This window comes from Bubalus kerabau, chromosome 4 (genome assembly GCF_029407905.1).
Source record: "Bubalus kerabau isolate K-KA32 ecotype Philippines breed swamp buffalo chromosome 4, PCC_UOA_SB_1v2, whole genome shotgun sequence".
Taxonomy (NCBI): Eukaryota; Metazoa; Chordata; class Mammalia; order Artiodactyla; family Bovidae; genus Bubalus; species Bubalus kerabau.
Genome location: NC_073627.1, coordinates 86,354,764 through 86,372,461, shown reverse-complemented (window position 1 = coordinate 86,372,461; position 17,698 = coordinate 86,354,764). Strand labels below are relative to the sequence as shown.

Sequence of the window (17,698 nt, the reverse complement as noted above, 5' to 3'; positions counted from 1 at the left end):
CCTTGATGGCGGGTTAAAAAAAGAAAGACGTAGTAGAGCAATATGCAGAACTTCTCTAACTTCATTCTCAGTCACTGAAGACTTCAAAAGCCCTGTGGTCAGTCCCTGTGGTTGGGTTCCTACTAAATCTTCCAATTATGGTATATGCCATTCTTCGGCTGGTGACCAGTGAAATCTGGATATGGTTGCTTCCAACTATCAGAGTGACACATTTACTCATTCAGCAAAATAGTTGTGAAACACAGTCTACATCCCAAGCATTATCCTATGTGCTTGGCATACATTCATGTGCAAACAGAAATCTCTGCCAACATAGAGCTTGTGTTCTATCTAGCATAGGTGTTCTAGGGATAATGAGGTGTGAAAAAAATAATAGCCATAATAAACAAGTAAATTACAGTATATATTAGAAGTGACAAATGTTATGGTAAAAATGGAGTCTGGGAAAGGGAAATAGGAGTGCTGGGGTCTCTAGTTTCAATATCAAATAAGGTCATTAAAATAAGCCACAGCAGCAGCAGCAGCAGCATGATGAAAATGATGAGCAAAGACTTGAAGTGATACGGAGTTTACCACTCAAGTATCTGGGTGAAGTGCATTGAAGCAGAGGGTCCAGCCAGTTCCTTAAATTGTGTGGCCAAAGGCAAACAGCAAATTTTTCACTCCAACTCCAATGGTCTGTCTCTGCCTATCATGTCCTAGATTTTCTGTAAGTAAAGAAAACCTAGTCAAGTCTTTACTTAGGAAGGATAAAGACAAGAACAAGAGATGATAGGAATCAGAGGAAGAAGAGAAGGGAGCTGGCATTAAAATTTGGGTGAAAAGCATCTGTAGTGTCACATTCAGGTAAGGATTTCACACTACTGCCACAGGAAAAAAAAAAAATGTAACTGCCCCTGTTTCTTACCCAGACACACAGACACACACACATATTTATGAAAGAAACCCTTCTCTACACTTCTTTACCCTGCTTCCTGCCATAGGAGTGGCAAAGAAAAGTCATCTAGCCCAACATACAAAACACAAACGAACAGCATCATCTTGACTAAAAGTCTCCATGCATTTTCTGGAATGTATATTGTATATTTATTGCTTCAGACTTTTAAAGTTGTTCTGAGTCTTCACAGTGATAGGTGAAGTTTTGCATAAGTTTACATACTTTTTATCTCTCTCACACACATTTTGTCATGGAAAGGATCCATACATTTGATTTCTTCATAAACCAGTGTAGAGGTAAGTGTATGGTCAGGCCATTCTATTCTCTTGCTCTGTGTACATTCGCTGCTCAATCAGGCCCTACTTCACTCACATCACTACCTAATTCTCTTGATTACTAGGCTTAGTTAGTCCTTGGTAACTGATGAGCCCACCTGACATCAATTCCCTATAAATAGTAACCTTCTCTCAGCAAACAAAGACTGCTGCTGTGTCCTATCCACCGCCTGCTGCACTGGGTGAGGTGTCACTCCAGGACTCTTTGTGTTGAGTCCCCTGTCGAGTAACCAACTGAGGTCTCTGTGGCTGTCTTCAGGCTCTTCAGTCTCAAGGCTGGGCAACTACAAGGCTTGCAAGCCTGCAGGGTGCAGCCCAACAGTAAGGTAAGAGGCAAATTGCCCACATCACCCCAAATGAGTGTTCTGTAAAATTGTGTGTATGTGTGAAGGAGAGGAGATGCTACCCTGGAATTTTGTTCTTTGTCCGTACAAAGGACAATCCTGTCCTCTTTCCTCCTGCCTCCATTGACCTTTCCTCATGCCTTAACATCCTACTCCATACTGAAATATGACTGTTCTGGAAAGTGACAGTATCAATTTTGATTCCCTACACCCTGAAAACATCTTTTTCAGTGGTCCCTTTTTAAAACTTGCCTTGCATTATCCTAATTTGAGCATACCATCTGTTTCCTGCTGGAACCGTGACTGATAAAAGCACTATCTCCCCTTCTTCTAAGCCCACAGAAATAATAAAGTATAAAATGATAAAAAGTGAAATGAAATATTGGTGTCCAAATAGGAAGATAAGCACTGCTATGGTCTCTCAAGTGAAAGAGGGACTCAAAGAGTAATAATCTGTCCCCAAAAGCAGACCTAGAGAACCTCAGGCTTGAAAGTGAGGAGGTCTATTCCTTTGGATAATGAGGGATAAAGGTTTTTCATGTGAGGGCCAGGTGGACTGGGTCTAGGTCTCTTATATGAAAAGTGTGGTTTCAGCTTTCCTTCTCTACCTACTAAAGGAGGCAAAAACAACCTCTCAGACTTGCCCTGAATTGTGACTGCTTACACGAATCTGAGAGTTTCCATGGTGGCCCAGTGGTAAAGAAGCCACCTGCCAAGCAGGATACGTGGGTTCAGTCCCTGGGTTGGGAAGATCCTCTGGATAAGGAAATAGCAACCCATTCTTGCCTGGAAAATCCCACGGACAGAGGAGCCTGGTGGACTACAGTCCATGGCATCACACTAGAGTTGGACGCGTCTTAGCGACCAAACAACAACATGAAGCTGAAAACTCAGGGGAGAAGGTAGTGGGACATATCCTGGCAGGTAAAGACTTGAGACAAGCTAGTATCTCTCAGTGGCTGCAGTGTTCCAAATTATCACCTCATCAAGAACTTTGAGCTATGAAGGTGTGATTGCATCTGGATTGGGACCCCTCGGGAGACAGGTAGAAACATTTACAAAATTTGTAGACATTGCAGTGTTTGAGAAAAGAAGGAAGAGCAAGAGAATGTGGGTTTCCTTGTTGACGAGCAATTCAAAACACATGAGTAAAACTAACTGCAAGTGAAGCAATAAAATCAACCAGCTGAATTCTCCCTGGAAAAACTGAAAACCATAGAACAATCAAAAATGACTTTTAAATGTGTGTATTAACTTGTATTAATGATATAAAATAATTGTATATTAAAAATAGAAAATTCATACGGAGAGACATGTAGAGAAGATTCATGAGTTCAAAAGTAGTTCAATAGTGGTAAATAGAAGAAAGTGGCAGGGGCAGGAATCATTGAAGAGACACTAGCAAGGAATCTGCCTGAACGGAAGAGCCACATGCATCCTTATACTGAAAGTGCATATCAAGTGCTGTTCAGGATAAATAGAAAAGTCCACTTCTATTTCTTAAAGACAGAAGTGATACTTCAAATAGTTAACAATCTGAGTGAAACAGGCAACATTGCATTGCAGGGTTGCAAGCCTTAAGGCTAAAGCAGAACTCAGGATTCCCATCCTGAAGTTTCTTAAAATTACAGTTTTTTGGTTCATAGGGAAATCTGGAGGTTTCAGGAAATGGGCTGAGTATACAAGTCAGGAGCTTTGGCTAGTAGCTATGTACCAAAAGCTGTAGAAGAATTTTAGTATTCCTGCAATGAGTACAATCTTACGGATAAACAGCAATACCACCTCCTGCCTATACTGTTTGGCTAACTTGTCCCCTTCCCTTTGTTAATACAATTGCTGTTTCTCTTCTCCTTATCATTCGTCTAGGCAACTGCAATGTTCTATTAACTCTAAGTCCTTTCCTCATAGTGATGATTCGAATCCTGTCTGTCAGTGTTTTCACTTGTTATACTTTTGATAATACCAACATGACTGAGGCATTCAAAAAAGAGTAGTTGCTTTATTTTTGCATCTTTATTTTAAATAGAGTAAATATGTGCTTTGGGCAGCGGGGGAGGCATGCTGGGAGTATGGTATGGAAAGCATCACTGAAAGCAGCAAAATTCCAGAAGAAACAAAATAGCATTAAGAAAACACCTTTAAAAACATATTTTTTTATTACCCTGAAAATTTGGAGAAGAAAGCATCACTTATCTTTTACTATAACTGATATAATTGTGCAGTCTCACATTTGGGAATAGATCTTAATTAATAGCTGTATGGAAGGTGGTAAAAGCTCAATATTTAAGATAAACCCATTTTGTCATTTTAGTTTGTAGCATTGTGTATTTTTCATGACAGTGGGTGATATTTAGTTTTCTCCATCTTAGAAGATTTGAAGATGTTTTTGGCTTAAGCATAAATTCAATTTGCATCTTATTAAATAGTAAACAAAAAAATATCAGCTAATATGTATATTATGGGGATCTTTTCATGTGCTTTCAATGTACAACTAGCTTCTGTCATACACAGATAGCAATTATCTGCTAATTTATGCAGTTTAAAACTCATTTGGAAATTAAAATGACCCCATAACACACATCTCAATGTTATTCATGGTGGTCACTTTGTGAGAGTGAAGATAAATAATATTTTATAAATTTCTTAGCATTCTCCTTTCTAGGTCAGGTCTCTTTAAAACAGTTATGTGACTTTCTTTTAAACAAACTATTTCTACTATTACACTTAATAGTAGAATTTAATACTTAATATTCAATTTTATTTTTTAATGAAAACATCTATTTCTTTAAAACATTCACATAATTTTCCATAATGATTCCAAAATACAAATAATGCTAGTATTTTATGACTAAAGATTGGATTCATGATTTTGGAAAAGTCTGAATATAATTTTAGAATCAATGAAATAGGATATTAAAAAGCGTGACTAAGAAAATTCAAGATGCATGTTTCATTGCTTGATACAAATCTACAAATACACTTCTAATTTCTGTTTCTTAAATTTTCAGAGTAAGCAAGCAAGTTTTTTTCGCAATATATGTTACCTCATCATATGTTACAGATCTGCTAATATTAACCAATATAAGAGTTTCAAATAATAATATTATATTTTATTTATAAACAGAATCATCTGTGTGTATATATAGCAATGCATAGTAATATTATATTCATTATTGTCACCATAATAATTGTGACAATAATATTGTTACCATAGTTAAATGTGTGTTCTAAAAACAGGAAGTAATATTTCAAACAAAAAGCAGGAAGTATTATTTCTCTAAAAGGATTGAAATTCTAATTCTTGAGTTTACAGGACATTGTAAATCCTTAAAAATATTAAGGATCTCAACTTACATCATGTTGGGATTTAGGCATAAGCCATTTTAGTATTTTTTTAATATTTTTTTAACTTTACAATATTGTATTGGTATTGCCATATATCAAAATGAATCCGCCACAGGTATACATGTGTTCCCCATCCTGAACCCTCCTCCCTCCTCCCTCCCTATTACCATCCCTCCAGGTCGTCCCAGTGCACCAGCCCCAAGCATCCAGTATCATGCATCGAACCAGGACTGGTGACTCGTTTCATATATGATATTATACATGTTTCAAAGAGACAAACATTAACCAAAGTGAAGATTTTTATTCTTACTTATTTTTAAAATTGTTTATAACAATGGCCTTCCTACATGAGTAGATTTGAGATCATAAATGTTTTAATATTCCCATTAGAATTGAATCCCAAGAAGAACAGGAATTATTTTCTACTTTATTCATCTTTACATCACCAGGATCTCATAGGTGTCCAATAAATATTTGTAGTGTGGCAAACAATTGGTATTCAATTAATGGTTATCTAATATCTTTAATTAAAAATTGATTCTTAGAATGCTCATTCAACATATAAGTCTTCATTTTTAAAAAATTAATGAAAGACAAAAGGTTCTATTCTTGATATATGGAGAAAAGAATACAGCAAATCAAGTGAGAGCATGAACAGAAAAGTTACAAAACAATATAAACAATTGATAAACACTAACAGAACATTCCATCTTACTAGCAAGTGTTCATAAAACCATTCAAATACTATAGTTTGTCCTTATAAAATTGGGACTCTTTTTAAATGACAGTAACCAGTTTGGATGTGAGTAAGGAAGAGAAAGTTGATATCAACTCTAAAGAACTAAAAAAGTCCTTTTGAACATTTTAAGATTTACTTCAAAATTGTTCAGAGCAATCCCTAACCACAGGTAGTCTCTAAAAACTAGTCACCATTACAAAGAATCAGGTCTACTGAGGGGGAAAAAGTGGCTGATACCAGGTCTAGGACAGGAAAACTTGTCACACCAGAAAACAAGTTTATCAAAGACCACCGGGATCATGTCAAAAAGACACAGGAGCCAAGTCAAAGATTCCCACTGGCCAAAGATGGAACCGTTTTAGAATTCTAAAAACTGATTTTTAAAAATTACATGAGAATACGTTTCTGTATTTTTTAGTCTTAAGGATGATTGACAGATATTTTAAAGCTATATTCCAAAGGAAAATCTAATATTCTACAACCACTGTGATATAAGCACAGTACTATTTCAGTACAGCAAAGATTTAATGCATGACCAAATCTATGAAAAAATGGAAAGCTTTTGTATATAAAAAGTGGTTAGTTTTTACATTTGAAATCAATAACCTATACCATTTCATTACAATTTAATTATATTTATTATGTATACATTCAAAATTTTAGTACTTAAATCCTACCTTTGGCTACATCTTCAAAATCACTTACTTTGGCTACATTTTCCTTTTTAAATAAATAATGAATTCTATACCATTTTATTCAAATTTAGATTATATTAAGAAATTTTTAAACTCCTGCTCCCGGTATACTCTTGTCTTATTATTCAATATATAAAAATCTATCACTTTCAGTGTTGGAAACTCAGATTCCATATCAGCCCTTTAGGGCTATCATTGAACCAGAAAAACACTCATTAATCTCTACCTGGATTAAGACCAGCATCTATAGAATTCTTGATAAAATGACCCCCTCTTATCAGTTCTCTCATACAACTTGATACCATATAGATTGCCCCAAATGTCTCAGATAAATAAAGAAGACATAGTATCTTTCCACAGAAATCAACATCCAATTGCTCAGAACTTCCTGCCAATGTTAAACTTGATAGAAATTTATTTATTTAAATAATTCTAGAATTCTGTGTGAAATCACTAACTTCCAAGTGACCAATTTACTTTTAAAACAGTGAAAGGAGATGTTCAGTTTAATCGAGAAGATTAAACAGCAAATTTTAAATAAAATAAAATGCCAAACTGAGTTTGCTCTTTCTCAAATTACTCACTTAAATTATTTTAGAGAATGTAGGTAACTTAAAAATGCATATACCTCATTGTTTCTCAAATCTGAGCATGCTGAAGAATCACCAGGAGAATTTGTTAAAATACAGATTCCTACATTCCTCCCGCAGAGATTCTAAACGTATGATTGAGTTCACTTGGAAGAGAGTTCTAGAATTTGCATTTCTAACGAGCTCCCAGGTCAATTGGAGCAGCTAGAAGTCGGCACTCCCAGTCGAATCTGTCTTGGTCCGAAGATAATTTGACACTAATTTTTCCCCAATCAGTTTTCTCCCTTCCAATCACTCTCCCTTATTTTTAACAACACCTGCTTTTATGTCAGTTTTTATTTTTAAGTGCCCTTGGAGCTACTATTCACATGCTCTTCCTTTACCCAGAAGATGACCTTAAATAGTTCTGATTATCATTTCATTGAAAGAAACGCTCTACTATAGATACAAGTTTAAATAGCCTCTGGGTCTTGGTCATTACACCATACACTGCTGGAATTAGACAGCTTCATTTCAGTGTCTCAAGAAAACCTTTTTGCTTTGGGTGATAGTGTTTATGTGGCACAATCCAAAGTAAGAGTCTTGACCTGACGTTGCCTTTGAGTTTGAAAAGCTTTGCTCCCTTTATAAACTTGTTGGAAATTATACAATATCCATTTTCTCATTATTTTGCTTCCTATGAAATCATGTTCCATAGATTGAAGACTCATATAGTGTTATGTTAGAAACTAGTTTATGTGTAGACGTCTATTCCTTATAGTATAGTAAGACTAACGGAAAAAATAATAGCAGATACAAATATGGTAAGATTTCTAGGATAAAAAATATTATATGCATACTTATAATTTACAAACAAAGCTAGTGGAGGTGATGGAATTCCAGTTGAACTATTTCAAATCCTGAAAGATGATGCTGTGAAAGTGCTGCACTCAATATGCCAGCAAATTTGGAAAACTCAGCAGCGGCCACAGGACTGGAAAAGGTCAGTTTTCATTCCAATCCCAAAGAAAGGCAATGCCAAAGAATGCTCAAACTACTGCTGCTCAAACTGCTGCTAAGTTGCTAAGTCCATTCTTCTTTCTCAAGATTGTTGGCTATTTGGGGCTTTTTGTTTTCACATACAAATATTAAAATTATTTGTTCCAGTTCTGTGAAAAATTTCATTGGTAATTTAATTGGAATTGCATTGAACCTGTAGATTGCCTTGAGTAGTATGGTCATTTCAACAATATTGATTCTTCCAATCCAAGAAACCAGTATATCTTTCCATCTGTTTATGTCATCTTTGATATCTTCCATCAGCATCTTATAATGTTCAGAGTACAAGCCTTTTGCCTTCCTAGATAGGCTTATTCTTAGTTTTTTATTTTTCTGTTGTTGTTGCAGTGATAAATGGGAATGTTTCCTTACTTTCTCTTTCTGATCTTTTGTTGTTAGTGTATAGACATGCACTATAGCCTTTTGTAATAGACTTCTGTAATATTACTTTTGTGTCCTGCAACTTGACTGAATTCACTAATAAGCTCTAAGTGCTTTTCTGGTAGTGTCTTTAGGATTTTCTGTGTATATTTTAATGTCATCTGTCAACAGTTTTACTTCTTTCCAATTTGGAGTCCTTTCATTTGTGTTTCTTCTCTGATTGCTGTGTCTTGGACTTCCAAAACTATGTTGAATAAAACTAGTAAGAGTGGACATCCTTGTCCTGTCTTCGATCTTAGAGGAAATGCTTTTATTTTTTAACTGTTGAGTATGATACCAGCTGTGCATTTGTCCTAATGGCCTTTTTTATGTTGAGGTATGTTCCCTTTATGTTCACTTTGTGGAGAGCTTTTATAAAGTTTATGTCTTTTGGCTGGAGCATTTAATCCCTTTACATTTAAGATAATTATCAATATGTATGTCCTTATTGCCATTTGTTAACTGTTTTGCGTTTTTTTTTGGTAGAATCTTTTCTATCCTGTTCTTTTTTTGTTCTCTTGTGATTTGATAATTATCTTTAGTGTTATGTTTGGATTCCTTTTTCATATATATATTTTTATAAATTTTTGGTTTGCAATTACCATGAAGTGTTTGCTCAATAGTTTATATATATATATATATATACACACACACACACACACACACACACACATATATATACACACACACACACATATGATTGTTTTAAGTCGCTGATCTCTTAATTTCAAATGAATTTTTAAAAACCCTTTATTTGTACTCTCCTCCTCCATGATTACTGTTTTTTAGATCATATTTTACATCTAATTTTTTGTGGATCCCTTAACTGCTTATTGTGGATGCAGATGATTTTACTAGTTTTGCCTTTTAACCTCCCTACTATTTTTGTGTGTGGATTATTTTCTACCTTTATTTTATGGTTGCCTTTCCCAGTGATTTTTTATTTTTTGTAATTTTCTTATATCTAGCTGTGACTTTTTCTTTTTTGCCCAGAGAAGTATCTTTAACATTTGTTGAAAAGCTGGTTTGGTGATGCTGAATTCTGTTAGCTTTTGCTTATCTGTGCAACTTTTCATTTCTTCATCATATCTGAACAAGAGCCTTGCTGAGTAAAGTTTTCTTAGTTGTAAGTTTTTCCTTTTTATCCCTTTAAATATATCATGCCACTCCCTTCTGGCCTGCAGAGTTTCTGCTGAAAAATAAACTGATAACCATATGGATGTTCACTTGTATATGATTTGTTGCTTTTCCATTGCAGCTGTTAATATTCTCTCTTCATCTTTAGTTTTTGTCATTTTGATTACAGTGTATCTTTGTCTCTTCCTCTTTGGATTAATCCCATATGGGACTCTGATTTCCTGGACTTTAGTGACTGTTTCTTTTTTTCCCAGGTTAAGGACTTTTTCAGCTATAATTCTCTTCAAATATTTTCTCAGTCCTTTTCTCTCTTCTGCTGCTGCTGCTACTGCTGCTAAGTCGCTTCAGCCGTGTCAGAGTCTGTGCCACCCCATAGACGGCAGCCCATCAGGCTAAGTCCCTGGGATTCTCCAGGCAAAAATACTGGAGTGGGTTGGCATTTCCTTCTCCAATACATGAAAGTGAAAAGTGAAAGTGAAGTCACTCAGTCGTGTCCGACTCCTAGCGACCTCATGGACTACAGCCCACCAGGCTCCCCCATCCATGGGATTTTCCAGGCAAGAGTACTGGAGTGGGTTACCATTGCCTTCTCTGTCTAGGACCCCTATAATGTGAATATTAGTACACTTGATGTTGTCCATGCCACAACCAGCATACAATACTGACTTTATCGATAAAAAATTTTTGTAGGTGTTTACTATTGTTTGTCGGAGAAGGCAATGGCACCCCACTCCAGTACTCTTGCCTGGAAAATCCCATGGACGGAGGAGCCTGGTAGGCTGCAGTCCATGAGGTCGCTAGGAGTCAGACACGACTGAGCGACTTCACTTTCACTTTTCACTTTCATGTATTGGAGAAGGAAATGGCAACCCCCTCCAGAGTTCTTGCCTGGAGAGTCCCAGGGACGGGGGAGCCTGGTGGGCTGCCGTCTCGGGTCGCACAGAGTCGGACACGACTGAAGCGACTTAGCAGCAGCAGCAGCAGCACTATTGTTTGTATTTTTTTTTTTCCTATGAAAAAGAAGGGAAATAGAGAAAAAATGAAGCAGCAAGAGAAAGGAACCATAGAGATGGAAAAAAGCTCTGCCTTCAGAGCTGGTGTGACTGAAAGGTTGTTTTGTTTTTTTTTTTTTAAAGAATCTCATACTGTACAAGTATGAGAATCTCATACTCATCAAGTACAATCTCATACTGCTTGCTGCACAATAGGCCAGTAAGACAAGCTGTTGGGGAAAGAAATAACTTGATTTGGAAATTCAGAAGACTGACAAGTTAGTGGACCATCTCACCCAAGTTAGGATTCAGGCTTCTATCATACTAAAAGAGGAGGAGTGTGGTTGATTGTTATAAACTTCTTGGGGTCAGAATCCTTTATTCTTATAGCTCTCCAAATAGACCAGGCCAGATATTCCTATAAACCTCCAATGGGACAAATGTTATTACGTGTTCTGCAACTTTTTATCTGTATATGAATGGGAAAGAGTTATACCTTTAAGGTCAGAACTTTGAGAACTGGGCTATCCTATATATTTCAGTCTATAAGCAATATTCTAAACTTGCAGCAAAAGCAATAGAATACAAAGGTTTAAAAAAAATAGATCCAATGTGGAGTTAGATTTTTTCTTCCCTGTTATAAGAATAGGAGTGTTTTACATGACATGTTACATTCTTTTATTCTTCAGTGCATATTATGGCCCCCTCTCATGATGCCCAAATCAATAGTAAATCTAAAATCATAGTCTTGTAGAAAACAGCAAAGGGGTTAAGTTTTACCTCTGGGTTAATGTTGTACAGAATGTAGATTTCATGGGGGCACACACACACACACACAAAAGAAGCAAGAGCCCCAAATTAGAATTGATCAGCTAATCATAATCCCAGGTAGTTTCAGAAATCTTGGATCAGGCTTTGGACTTCCAGGCTATGGAATTGTGGTTAAAATAAAACTTTTCTATATCTCAAGAGGAAGGGAGTTCCAATAGACACTTGCATTTCATTAAAAATTTTTTATTGAAGTGTAGTTGGTTTACAATATTGAGCTAATGCCTGCTGTACAGCACAGTGACTCAGTTATACACATACCTACATTCTATTTTTCTATTATCTTCAGTTATGGTTTATCCTAGATTAGATATGGTTCTCTGTGCTTTACAGTAGGAGCTGTTTATACATTCTAAATGCAATAGCTTGCATCTACTAACCCCAAACTCCCAGTCAATCCATCTCCCACCCTCTCTCCTCCTTGGCAACCACAAGTCTGTTCTCTGTAAGGTTGCTTCTGTTTTGTAGATAAGTCCATTTGTGCCATATTTTAGATTCTACATATAAGTTATATCATATGGCATTTATCTTTCTCTTTCTGACTTACTTCACTTAGTAAGATGATCTGTAGTTGCATCCATGTTACTGCAGCTGGCATTATTTCATTCTTTTTTATGGCCAAGTATTTCATTGTATATATGTACCACATCTTCTTTATCCATTCATTTGTTGACGGACATTTATGCTGCTTCCATGACTTGGCTACTGTGAATAGTGCCACTGTGAACGTAGAAGTGCATGTATCTTTTTGAATTATAGTTTTGTCCAGGTATATGCACAGGAGTGAGATTGCTGAATCATACAGAAACTCTACTTTTAGGCTTCAGAGGCGCGTCCGTGCTCTTTTCCATAGTGGCTGTAACACTGTGCTGAAAGCATTTCACTTTAAGAAAAATATTTTATTTTTCTCCACAATAAATTGAGGATGAGGATGGCCTATATTAGCAAGTTTTAATAATGAAGCACCATTGCTCAAAGGCCACAATGCCTATTTTAGTTATAATAGAAAACTACATGGATATTTTTAACATTAAGGTAAGATTAATAAACAAGAATACTTTCAAAGACTTTTCTTTGTCAGTGGACAGCTCAGTTTCCATCGGATAGGTAATTGCCATTCCAGTTTACTTTCAAACCATAGGATGTGCTTTTTTTTATCATAAAGATATATTTCCATGGGGCAAAAGTAAATCATTTTCTTTCATCTATAAAGCCAAAATTTTCTTTCTCTTATATGTGGCACCACAGTCCAAACAAGAACAGGCAGGTTGAATAAGGGCCATTTCCAGGCCGGTGACCTGGTTTCTTATGTACACTAGCTATTATTTTGCATCAGAGCCCCTGAGGATTCCCAGACAGGGCTTTAGCAGGTGGGTTTCCTGATAGTGTCAATGAGAGCACTAATACACTAATCTCAGATAGATGATATCCTGTGCATATCTTTGCATTTCTTTCTTCTTCCAAGGAAGTGCTTGCAGCTCACCACTTACAGTGTTCCCATTGGTCTGGATGTTTGCACAGACTTATTTGTTGCACACACAAATAACTTTTTTGGTTGTTTCTTCTTAGTTGTCACAAACTTTTTAAAAGACTAAGAAACTTCAGTGACTTATAAAGAAAATATTTTTGTTCATTCAATAATTAAAACTGTTATGGTGAAGATCAATATAATCTTAACCCTATGCTAGGCATTCTGGGAGGTACAGATAATAATAACAGTATTCATTGTTTGCCACTGTGGTAAGCGATTTTTTTTTAATTTTATATTAGATTCCCTGGTGGCTCAGCTGGTAAAGAACCTGCTTGAAATGTGGGAGACCTGAGTTCGATCCCTGGGTTGGGAAGATCCCCTGGAGAAAGGAATGGCAACCCACTCTAGTATAATTGCCTGAAGAATTCCACGGACAGAGGAATCTGGTAGGCTACAGTCCATGGGGTCACAAAGAGTCAGACATGACTGAATGACTAACACTTTCACTTTCTTTTCACTATAGCTAGTTAACAATATTGTGACAGTTTCAGATGAACAGCAAGGGAACTCAGCCTTACATATACATGTATTCATTCTCCCCCAAACTCCCCTCCCATCCAGGCTGCCACATAACGTTGAACAGAGTTCCCTGTGCTATACAGTAGGTCCTTATTGGTTATCCATTTGAAATATACCAGTGTGTACATGTCGACCCCATACTCCCTAACTCAATACACCATCATGTTTAAACCTCATTACAGCTGTATCAGATATATTGCTGAGGCATGAATTAGGAAACTGAGGCTCAAAGAGGTTATGAATTTTGCACAAATCCAAACAGCCTCTAGGTTACAAAGGCTAGGTATTATTTCTGGTTATGTGACTCCAGGATTCATTCTGTTAATACTTAAAGTAACAAATGGTTCTTGCCCTCAGGAAGTTTATAGTTTAGAGACATACAAAACTCAGTTTAAGAAAAATCAGAATGCATTAAGTGCTACAATAATGGCATGATCCAAGTCCATTAACAGAACAGACTGAAATAACTCTGCATTTTTCACTTTTCTTTGGGGACAATGAAAATTACTCCAAATCCTTCGGGCAAGAAAATACAGGGGCAGGTTTGGGACAGCATAAAAGTCATGCTAGGAAAAGCACAACAAGTTGAATGTGATGCTCGGAAATATGGTTTGAGGCCAAATCAAGAAATGTCTTAGAGTTTACAATCACAATTAGAGAACATCAATGTGTGGTGGTTTCTGGTAAGGAAAACTCAAACTTTAATCCAGTTTCTCACATCAGTGTGTTCATTGTCTATTAATTAAGACCACCAGCTTTTGTGAACTTCTTCTATTTCATAGATCTTTTCTCCTCTCTCTAGTTAACATAGACTGGATTTCACTAAGTGAACAATCCATGTAATCCTAGGTCATGAGGTGAGAAGTGAAGTGAAAGTCACTCAGTCATGTTCGACTCTTTGTGACCCCGTGGACTATATAGTCCATGGAATTCTCCAGACCAGAATACTGGAGTGGATAGCCTTTCCCCTCTCCAGGGGATCTTCCCAACCCAGGGATCGAACCCAGGTCTCCCACATTGTAGGCATATTCTTTACCAGCTGAGCCACAAGGGAAGCCCATGAGGTGTAACAAGCTGCAACTATAGTCTTGTATTCCCCCTAGATTCAAAGTTTAGGTTACCTTATTGGTGGACAAGACAATGTCCAATTTTCCTTGATAATTATGTGAACAGGAACTGAAATCAACCTTCTGATTCTGTTCTCATACAAAGACAAAAAGGAAAAAAAGGAAGGAGAGCTAGATATATCAGAGTTCTCTGGTACACATAAATGTTCCTGTTTGTGTGTGTATGTGAGTGTGTGGGGGGGGGGGGGAAGTGCTGTGGAAGGAGGGAGGGAGGAGGAGCATGCAGGAAAGTGAATATGGTTTCCCTTTTCCCTGTATTAAGTGGGCTTCCCTGATGGCTCAGACAGTAAAGAATCTGCCTGCAACACAGGAGACCTGGCTTCAATCCCTGGGTTGGGGATATCCCCTGGAGAAGGGCATGGAAACCCACTCCAGTATCCTTGCCTGGAATCCCCAAGTTCAGAGGAGCCTGGAGGGCTACAGTCCATGGGGTCACACACTAAGAGTCAGACTCGACTGAGCAACTAAGCACAGCAGAGCTGTATTAAGTAAGCAAGCTAGGTATGTCCATAGTGATAGGATAACCAGTATTTTCCTCTTTTAGTGAAGACTTGGAGTTAATCTTTTAGTTCAGGGGAACAATAACATGGTGAGAGAAGAGGTAACATATATTAGAATTTAAAAACTAAATATTATATGTATCTTGTAACATTGAAATTTCTGATTGCTCATCCTTCAAATATGTTTCCTGTTCTTGGCTGTTTGGGAATGTTGTGACTTCAATAGAACTTGGTAATGTGTATCCTTCTCTGGAGAAGACAACGGTACCCCACTCCAGTACTCTTGCCTAGAAAATCCCATGGACGGAGGGGCCTGGCATGCTACAGTCCATGGGGTCGCAAAGAGTCAGACACGACTGAACGACTTCACTTTCATGCATTGGAGAAGGAAATGGCAAACCACTCCAGTGTTCTTGCCTGGAGAATCCCAGGGACAGAGGAGCCTGGTGGGCTGCCATCTATGGGGCCGCACAGAGTTGGACATGACTGAAGCGACTTAGCAGCAGCAGCAATGTGTATCCATATTATACTTTGTTCATAGAATTTCTTAAAACTTCAAATGTGCCCAATGGAATGTGAATGGGAAAATTATTTTCACCCTTGCAAATCTATTCACTAGAGAATTTTAAGACTTTGCCTTTTTAAATCAATGTCTTTCTGCATTTCTGAGTCTTACCAGTTAACACAGAGTGAAGTGTTTCCTTCAGGAGCCCAAGATAGGGATAGGCAATTGGGGGTCTTCTGTTTGTCTGTCCTGTGTGAAAAGTTGATATAGAGCAGGATTAATTCTGTAGTACTACTGAATGACCTCTCCTTAGCCCTTCCTTGGGGAAAGGCAAAGTTTCCAAGGTACCATTTTGCCCTATAAAAGAGAAGTTAATCCTAGTAAACTGGGGCTTTCTGTCCTAAACATTTATGGGCATGGAATATACACTAATAGCTATTGTCCTATTTTTGCTATGGTGAGAGCAATGCGTTGTCATCTAAATCATTGGGCATGCATAACATCAGAGGCATGGAGCCGGTAGGACTAACCACATTAGGGTGGGAAGTTAAGTTGATGTCAGTTCCCTCGTTTTGTTTTAATGTCCTGCTGAAATGTCTCTGAAGTCTCACAAGAGACTTTGCTTTGATCAACATCCTTCAACCTTCAAAGGTATCCTGGAGGTGTTTGTAAGACAGCTGCTTGCTGAAATAACCTTGATTACTTGTTCTAAGAATTGTCACTGCATGTCTCATAGATTTGTGGGGAGTCTCTACAAAAAGCTGCTGACATTGGTACCCACGTTCAACTACATTCACTGTAATAAGTCCCTCTGACTATTGACACCTCAATTTTTTTGTGTGTCCAAATATGTTTAAATACAAGTTACCTAAGATACTACCCATCTTCTTATTCTAAATGTTCATGTAATTTTTTTTCTTACACAAAAGTAACACATGCTCGGTTATAGAAAATTTGAAAATTCTCCAGTAAGAGAGAAGGAAAGATATCCCTCTTTGAGATCACCACTAAAACATAAGAGTACTTTTCTAGTAGTCTGTAATGTGACTGGTTTTAGTTTTGTGTATTATTATTAAAAAATTATAGTAAAAATATATACAGAGTAGAGTGTACCAGTTTATTTTTAATTAATACATAAAACATGCCTTTCAAAGGTGAAAAAAGAATCATTCTGGTGTTACACTGACTCTCTGATGAAAACTTCCCTTATTCCATTCTTATATTTTCCTTTATAAGAAAATATAAGTTCCTCAAGCTTTACCAATACTCTCTGTTGTGAAAAAGGAAAAATGCCAAGTTAATGGTTGGGTGCTTGAAGAATTGTTGGTTTGGAGCACATAAAAAATCAACTTCTGAATTGTAGTTTCTTTTTTATTACTGCACAAAAACATACTAGTCTTTAAAGTATTCTGATTCACTGGACTGTGTATAAAGAAAGTGAGTTTTGCAATCACTGTTGGAATGCTCATGGAGAATATTGTCAAGGTGATTGGTAGAAGATAATTAGCAGCCACCTGGCATGGACTGTGAAATAGTAATAGGGAGATATTGAAAGCCATATGGAGGAATTGGAGGAAAAAAGCCACAGAGACATAGAAAATTTTGTAAACATAATAGTAAAACAATGAGATAAGAATAGGAGGAGGATAAGGAACTAATATCTTGATTTGTTACTTGGATCAAGTACTGGGCTTATCAATTTCCAAATATTATCTCTTTAAATCTTTATAATTATACTATAAAATACAGTGATACAGTGAACACACAAATGTTAAGTAACATGACCATTTTCTTAGAGTCAAGAGCAACAAAAAGCTGTCAGGTAAATATTAAAAACAAAATGAATCCGGTTTGTTGTGTGTGTGTGCATGTATTTTTGGTTTTTAAAAGCAGCTTTATTGACATATAATTCATATACCAATGCAATTTAGCCATTTAATATATACAATTCAATGGTTTTCGGTAGATTCAGAAAAATGTGCAAATTTCACTACTGATTTTATAATATCTTTATCACCCCTGAAAGAAATGGACCCATGAGAAGTCATTCTCCATACTTGCCTTCCGCAAGCCTCTGGCAACTGCTAATCTACCTCCTGATTCTATAGATTTGGCT

General features: G+C 36.8%; 1 long non-coding RNA gene across 3 annotated transcripts in view; it reads left to right on the top strand.

Moving 5' to 3' along the window:
- Positions 1-1,382: 1,382 nt before the first annotated feature.
- The window catches only part of LOC129649911 (uncharacterized), an 85,658-nt gene continuing 69,342 nt past the window's right edge, over positions 1,383-17,698 (top strand). For 2 of the 3 annotated variants that reach the window (XR_008713426.1, XR_008713424.1), the window contains exon 1: positions 1,383-1,598. This is a non-coding gene — a long non-coding RNA (uncharacterized LOC129649911). Of the gene's footprint in view, positions 1,599-13,170; positions 13,318-17,698 lie in introns of all 3 variants that reach the window. The other variant, XR_008713425.1, reaches the window with a different exon arrangement.